The sequence below is a fragment of the Pipra filicauda genome, unplaced genomic scaffold, assembly GCF_003945595.2.
Source record: "Pipra filicauda isolate LSUMZ 115617 unplaced genomic scaffold, ASM394559v2 scaffold758_size108050_pilon, whole genome shotgun sequence".
Taxonomy (NCBI): Eukaryota; Metazoa; Chordata; class Aves; order Passeriformes; family Pipridae; genus Pipra; species Pipra filicauda.
This window is the reverse complement of record NW_024104929.1, coordinates 43865-50850: the sequence shown is the minus strand read 5'-3', so window position 1 is coordinate 50850 and position 6986 is coordinate 43865. Positions and strand designations below refer to the sequence as shown.

Below are 6986 nucleotides of genomic sequence, written 5' to 3'. Positions count from 1 at the left end.
CAATGCCTGAACACTCTCTCAGTGGAAAAAGGTTTCTTTAACATCTAATATGAACCTTGCCCAATGCAATTTAAGGCCATTCCCTCACAACCTTTCACTGTAGCCTTGGCAGAAGAGACTAACCCCCACCCCACTAAAACCTCCTTTCAGGTCATTGCAGAGAGCAATGAGGTCCCCCCTGAGCCTCCCCTTCTCCACACTCAACAAGCCCAGTTCCCTCAGCCGTCCCTCAGCAGACATGTTTTCCAGAGCCTTCCCCAGCTCCGTTCCCTTCTCTGGACACGCTCCAGCCCCTCAAGGGCCTTTTGGCACTGAGGGGCCACAACTGGACACAGCACTCCAGGTGGGGCCTCCCCAGTGCCCAGCACAGAGGGGCAATCAGTTCTCTGCTCCTGCTGGCCACACTCTTCTCCACAAAGGCCACCATGCCCTTGGCCTTCTTGCCCCCCTGGGCACACTCTGCCTCATATCCAGCCCCTGTCAAGCAGCACCCCCAAGTCCCTTCCTGCTGAGCAGCTCTCCAGCCCCTCTGCCCCCAGCCTGGAGCGTTCCAGGGGGTTGTTGGGAGCCAAGGGCAGGCCCTGACACTTGGCCTTATTGATCCAGCCTGTCCAGATCCCTCTGCAGAGCCTTCCTGCCCTCCAGCACATCCGCACTCAAACCCAACGTGGTGTTGTCCATGAATTTCCTGAGGGGGCACTCGATCCCCTGGCCCAGATCATCCACAACGATGTTAAACAGGATCAGCCCCAACCCTGAGCCCTTGGGAACCCCACTAGTGACCGGCCCCACCTGGATTTCCTTCCATTCCCCACTACTCCCTGGGCCTTCAGCCACTTTGTCACCCAGCAAACAGTTCCCCGGGCAAGCCATGAGCAGCCAGTTTGTGCAGGAGATGCTGGGGGAGATGGTGCCAAAGGCCTTCTGGAATTCCACAGAAACACATCCCCAGCCTTTCCCTCAGCTGCTGAGCGGGTCCTTTATCAGAGAAGGAGATGAGGTTGGTCAGGCAGGACCTGCCTTTCCCAACCCCACGCTGGCTGGGCCTGATCCCCTGGTTGTCCTGCCCGTGCCATGGGATGGCACTGAGGAGGATCTGCTGCATGGACTTCCCTGGTCCTGAGGTCAATGGGACAGGCCAGGAGTTGCCCAGATGTTCCTTTTGGCCCTTCCTGGGGATGGACATCCCATTTACTTGTTGCCAGTCAGCTGGGACTTGTGCAGTTGTGCAGCACTGCTGGGGAATGAGTGAGAGTGGCTTGGCCAGCTCTTTCTCCAGCTCCCTCAGGACTCTTGGCTGCATCCCATGTGGGCCCAGGCACTTGGGGGGGTCTCATTGGCAGAGCAGGTCACTGACCATTTCCTCCTGCATTGTGGGGGCTTCACTCAGCTCCCCATCACCAGCTTCCAGCCAAAGCCTGCCTGCCAGGTGTCCAAGGGGTCAGTTCTGCTGCCCCCTCCTTCCTTCTCCCACAATGGAAAACTCCCTCATTTTGGGTCCCTGTGCCCCAGACGGCTCCAACCACCACCTCACCCACCAGTCCCACAATCATGGAATGCTTTGGCTTGGGGGGCCTTAAAGAGCATCTCAGCACCCTCAGATTCAAGATTTCCTTCCTACTGCCTCCTGGAACTCTTCCCTCTATCCGTGTGAAGCCACTGCCCCTTGTCCTGTCACTCCAGGCCCTTGTCCAAAGTCTCTCTCCATCTTTCCTGTTGGCTCCCTTCAGGCACTGCAAGGCCACAATTAGGTCACTCCAAAGCCTTCTCTTCTCCAGCCTCAACAATCCCAATTCTCTCAGCCTTTCCTCACAGCAGAGCTGCTCCATCCCTCTGATCCTCTTGCTGCTCCCCTCTGGACTCGCTCCAACAGGTCCATGTCCTTCCTGTGCTGGAGCCCAGAGCTGGAGGCAGCTCTGCAGGTGGGGCAGCATTACAGCCACGCATGTTCCAGCAAGGACATGGTGGAACCTCAGGGCCTTCTGGAGCCAAAGGAGCCCTGGGACACTGGGCAATCTCATGGAATCAAGGCAGCACTGTCACCCTGGGAAAACTCCTGGAATTCAGGGCCCATTGTGACACTGCAGCTCCCCATGGAACAAAAGGAACCCTGGGATGCTGCAGAAACTCATGGAACCAAGGGACCATTGGGACATTGAGGGGGCTGATGGAATCAGGAGTCCATTGGGACAATCCAGGGCCTCATGAAATCAAAGGAATTCTGGGACACTGTCAAACCTCCTGGAACCAAGGGTTCCTGCTGACATGTGTGTCCTCCTGGAACCAAGGGAGCCCGGAGATATTTCTGAACCTCCCAGAATCCAGGGGCCATTGGGACCCTGCAGAACCTCCTGCATTCAAGTGCTCCTTGTGAAACTGCAGGCTCTCCTGGAACCCAAGGATTCCTGGAACACTGCAGAGCTCACGGAACCAAGGGGCCACTGTCCCACTGCAGCTCCTTCTGAAGCACAAGGGACCCTGGGACAATGGGAAATCTCTGAGAATCCAAAGGGCATTTGGGGACTGCAGGGCCTCATGGAACTAAAGGAACCTTTGGAGACTGTGGAAGCTCATGGAATCCAGGGGCCATTGGGACATGTGGGGCCTCCTGGAAGCAAAGGAACCCTGAGAATTTCTGTGGGAACAAGTTAAGGCAGCAGCAGCTGCATTCAGTTAATCAGGATCCAAAAGGAGTGTTTTGGCCTTGACTGGTGTTTTCCATCCAGAGAGGGCTGTTTGCCAAAGTGGAAACCACTTGGAATGCTCTGCATGGCAGCCTGTGTTTTTCTCTGGTGGCTGAACACAGCCAGCACATGAGGGGAGGGGAATGTGTGGGATCAGGGCACTGCCTTGGGGCCATGTGGGAATTCTGGTGGACTAAAAGACAAAGCCCAGGCGCTGTTTCCAAAGGAACCCCAATGAAAGGGGGACGCTGGAAAGATGGGAGGACAAGTCCTGAAATGGAACTCTGTGTGTGCAGCCTCATTTTCTCCTTCAGCACCCACAGGAGAGGGGGCAAAAAGTGGTGGTTGGGACCCCTAAACTGTTGGGGGGGGGGGAAATTGGGGATTCAGGGAACAATGGAAAAGTGGAAGGATTAGGGAGAAGGGTAAAAAAGGGGGGGTGGTCTGGCGGGTCTGACGGTCCCATGGGGGTCTTTGGGCACAGGCAGGTTGGCAAAGGGGGCTGGCCCCCCTGAGCTTCCAATTTCTGTGGGGTGCTGGGAGCTGCTGGATCCAATCTCAGCCTTGGGTTATTCCAACAGTTTCAGTTTAGAGGAATTAGAGAGGTGTGACTGCAACACTTTGGTCCCCCAGGTTTTAATGATGGCAAATCAGATCTATTGATTGAAATTAATTTATTTGGGGTTACAAATGATCAGACAAAAGATCTTCATCAGAATTATTTACTGCACAATACAAACACTAAAATTACCAGGAGTACAGGATAAGACAGGACAGTGCTCTAGACTAAAGCAACTGTTGAAGCCATTCTACTAAAGCTGGCACAAAAGCAATAATTCTTAATTAGAGATGGATGGAACTCCCCCAGACCAACGCTCTGGGGGAGATCTCTGTTCTCAGACTCCAGGAGTGACCTTGGGGGGTCCCCAGCCAAGGCAGGAATCTCCACACACCCCCCAAGAAGGGTTCTGTTGGCAGAACCTCTCCCTGGGAAAGGGGACTGGCCCTTTGTGGTCGAATGGGATGGACTGACAGTCACTGGACTCCAGGGGTTGCCTCACCATCAGGGGCTTCATTCGGGGTGGAAGCAGCGGCCGAAGCTCTTCCCGCAGTCGGGGCACTGGTAGGGCTTCCCTTACCGGTGGGTCCGTTGGTGTTTGGTCAAGGCAGAGCTCCAGGTGAAGCTCTTCCCACACTCCCCACACTTGTAGGGCCTCTCTCCAGTGTGGATGCGCCGGTGCCTGACGAGGGTGGAGTTGTGCTTGAAGCCCTTCCCGCAGTCGGTGCAGCGGAAGGGCCTCTCATCCGTGTGTGTCCGCTCATGTGTGAGGAGATGTGAGCTGGTCTGAAACCTCTTCCCACATTGCAAACACTTGTACGATCGTTCCCCACTGTGGATGCGCTGGTGGGTGCGGAGTTGGGAGTTGAGCTTGAAGCCCTTCCCGCAGTCAGTGCAGCGGAAGGGCCTCTCATCCGTGTGCGTCCGCTGGTGCAGGAGGAGACTCCCACTGGTCTGAAACCCCTTCCCACATTGCAAGCACTTGTAGGGCCGTTCCCCAGTGTGGATGAGCTGGTGGGTGCGGAGGTGGAACCTCTGCCTGAAGCTCTTCCCACATTCCCCACACGTGTAGGGCCGTTCCCCAGTGTGGATGCGCTGGTGTTGGATCAGGCTGGAGCAGTCCCTGAAATTCTTCCCACATTCCCTACACGTGTAGGGCCGTTCCCCAGTGTGGATGCGCTGGTGGGTAAGAAGGTGAGAGCTCCGACTGAAGGTCTTCTCACATTCCCTACACATGTAGGGCCGTTCCCCAGTGTGGATGTGCTGGTGAGAGAGGAGAGTGGTGCTCCTGCTGAAGGTCTTCCCACATTCCAAGCATTTGAAGGGTTTCTCCCTGCTGGGAGGCTGCTCAGGTACCACCAGCTCAGAGCTCCCCCTCAAGCTCCAGCCGCCTTCCCAGCACAGGCTGGCTCTTTCCTCCTCAGAGCACCCTGGGATGGCTTTGGAGCCCCTCCTGCGGGGGGATCTCCGGACCTTTTCCTCCCCGCTGCCTTCCTGCGCCGGGGAGCCCTTCAAAACGGCCTCTCCCACCAGGGTCTCACGGGGGGATTTGTCCTCCGGGCTCTCCCTCCTCACCTCGGGGCCTGGGGCAGGAAGCAAGAAGGACAGGCAGGGGATTTGCCTCCGGCCCACAGGGAAGGCCAAGGACATCCCCCCAACTCCGGCCCCGGCAGGACGGCGGCGCCAGCGGGGTTGTCCTGCAGCCGGGGCCATGCTCGGCTGACAGAGCCAGCACAACACCCGCCCAAAGGGACACTGACTTCCTCCTCACCTGCCTGGGGGGACCAAGGCATCTTCCTCTTCCTCGCAGCCTCCTCCTCCATCCGCCCAAGCTTTGGGAAGGACAAATCCTGATGGGGGGAAAACAAGGGCTGAGCACATTGGCTTGGGGGTTCCTCCTGCCCAAGTCCATCTCTAGAACTCACCGGGCATCCTGTGTCCATAGAAACCTCCAAAACACCAAGATTCAGCCCAGAAAAAAAAACAAACCACCAAGATTCAGGCCTCGTGCCCAGCGCCTCTTTCCTGACCCACACAAGAGCTTCCCGGCCCCCCCAGGGCTCCCCTGCTGCTGCCTCTGCTCCTGGCCCTGCCTTTGCTGCTCCCTTGGCTGGGGCAGCGGCTGCAGGGGGGGATGGCAGCAGCTTCAGCTCCACGGCACTTCCTGGGGGGAGCTCAGCCCGGGGGGACGGGCAGGGACCTGATGGGGATGGACAGGGGCCCAGCAGGGACAGCCAGGGCCTGCAGGGGAAGGCACAGGGACAACCTGGCCCCCCACACTGCCACCGCTGTCTCTGCTCCTCCTTGCAGGCTCCGTGGCCAGGCACAGTTTGTGTTCCTGGGTGCCCACCATCTCAGCACTTGGAGACGCTCAAATCAGCGCCCGCAGCTCTGCAGCAAAGCCCCAGCTCACCTGGCACACAGGGGATGGACACAGCACCTGCTCGGGGATGGGCATTCACAGCTTCTGTCTCTTCCCCACCACAGGGCTCTCCTTCCTCAGCAGCACCTCTGCCTTGCACTTATTCTCAGCCTCACCTCAGGGACAGCTCTGGGCTCACCTCCCGCCACTTCTCAGCCTCACCTCAGGGCCTGGGCTCAAGGACAGGAACCTGCAGGGAGGGGACATCAGGTGCAAGCTCAGGGCTGCCTGCTTGCACTGCCCTCTGGGCTTCTTTCTCCTTCTACAACCAGCCCAGAACTCAGCCTGCTTTGCTAACACCACACCTGATGTCTCCAACCCTCCATCTCATCCCAGGAGCCCCCCCTGGACCCTCTGACCAAAAACGACCCCCCCTCCCGCTCACAGAAAGGCCAAGGGCATCTGGGGACATGTTGGGGACAGTTGGGGGGCTTTGGGGGGCACTGGGAGATTACTGGGGGATACTGGGACACACTGGGGGGAACCAGGGGGCACTGGGAGGGACTGGGAGGGTACTGAGGGACACTGGGAGGGCACTGGGAGGGACTGGGGGGTTATTGCGGGATTACCAGGACACACGGGGGGACACTGGCAGGTTACTGGGCCATACTGGGGGTTACTGGGTGCTCACTAGAGCATCACTGGGCCAGACTGAGGGGCAGTGGGAGGTCACTGGGACACACTGGCTGGTCACTGAGGGAGTTCCTTGGTTGTACTAAGGGTCACTGGGAGGTCACTGGAATATATTGGGGGCACTGGGATCCCCTTACCCAGATGTGGTACATCTCCTCTCCGCATTTTGGGGGGCACATCCAGGACCCCTCCCTTGGGGCCTGGAAGATCCCCTGAACCCCATTGCTGGGCTTTAGGGGACCCTCGGGACCCCCTCCCTGTGGGGTTTCTGTGTGCTGAGTTTTGGGGGTCTCTGGGGTTCGGGACAGGCATTGGATTCCCTTTCCCTGGGGTTGGTCTGCCGACACAGAGACTCCTTAAAATCCCCTCAAAACCCCCGAAATCCCCTCAGAAATCCACCTCTGGACCCATCCAAACCTCCTCAAGGACCCCACAAATCCCCTCAGAGACCTCAGCCACCCCCAGGACCCCCTAAACCCTCCCAGTGACCTGCAAAACCCACCTGGGACTCCTTTCAGGGACCCTCAAAACCATATGGGACTCCCGAAATCCCACTAGAAATCCACAAAACTGCTTCAAAGACTCCCCCCAAAGCCCCCCAGGACCTCCCAATTCCCTCAGAGACTCCAAAACTCCCTCAGGGATTCCTAAACCCATTCAGGGACTGTCAACTCCCCCCCTTAAGTCC

At 57.9% G+C, this 6986-nt stretch overlaps 1 pseudogene; it reads right to left on the bottom strand.

The window, feature by feature from the left end:
- Window positions 1–3038: 3038 nt before the first annotated feature.
- LOC113996381 lies at window positions 3039–4599 on the bottom strand (annotated as a pseudogene).
- Window positions 4600–6986: the final 2387 nt, after the last annotated feature.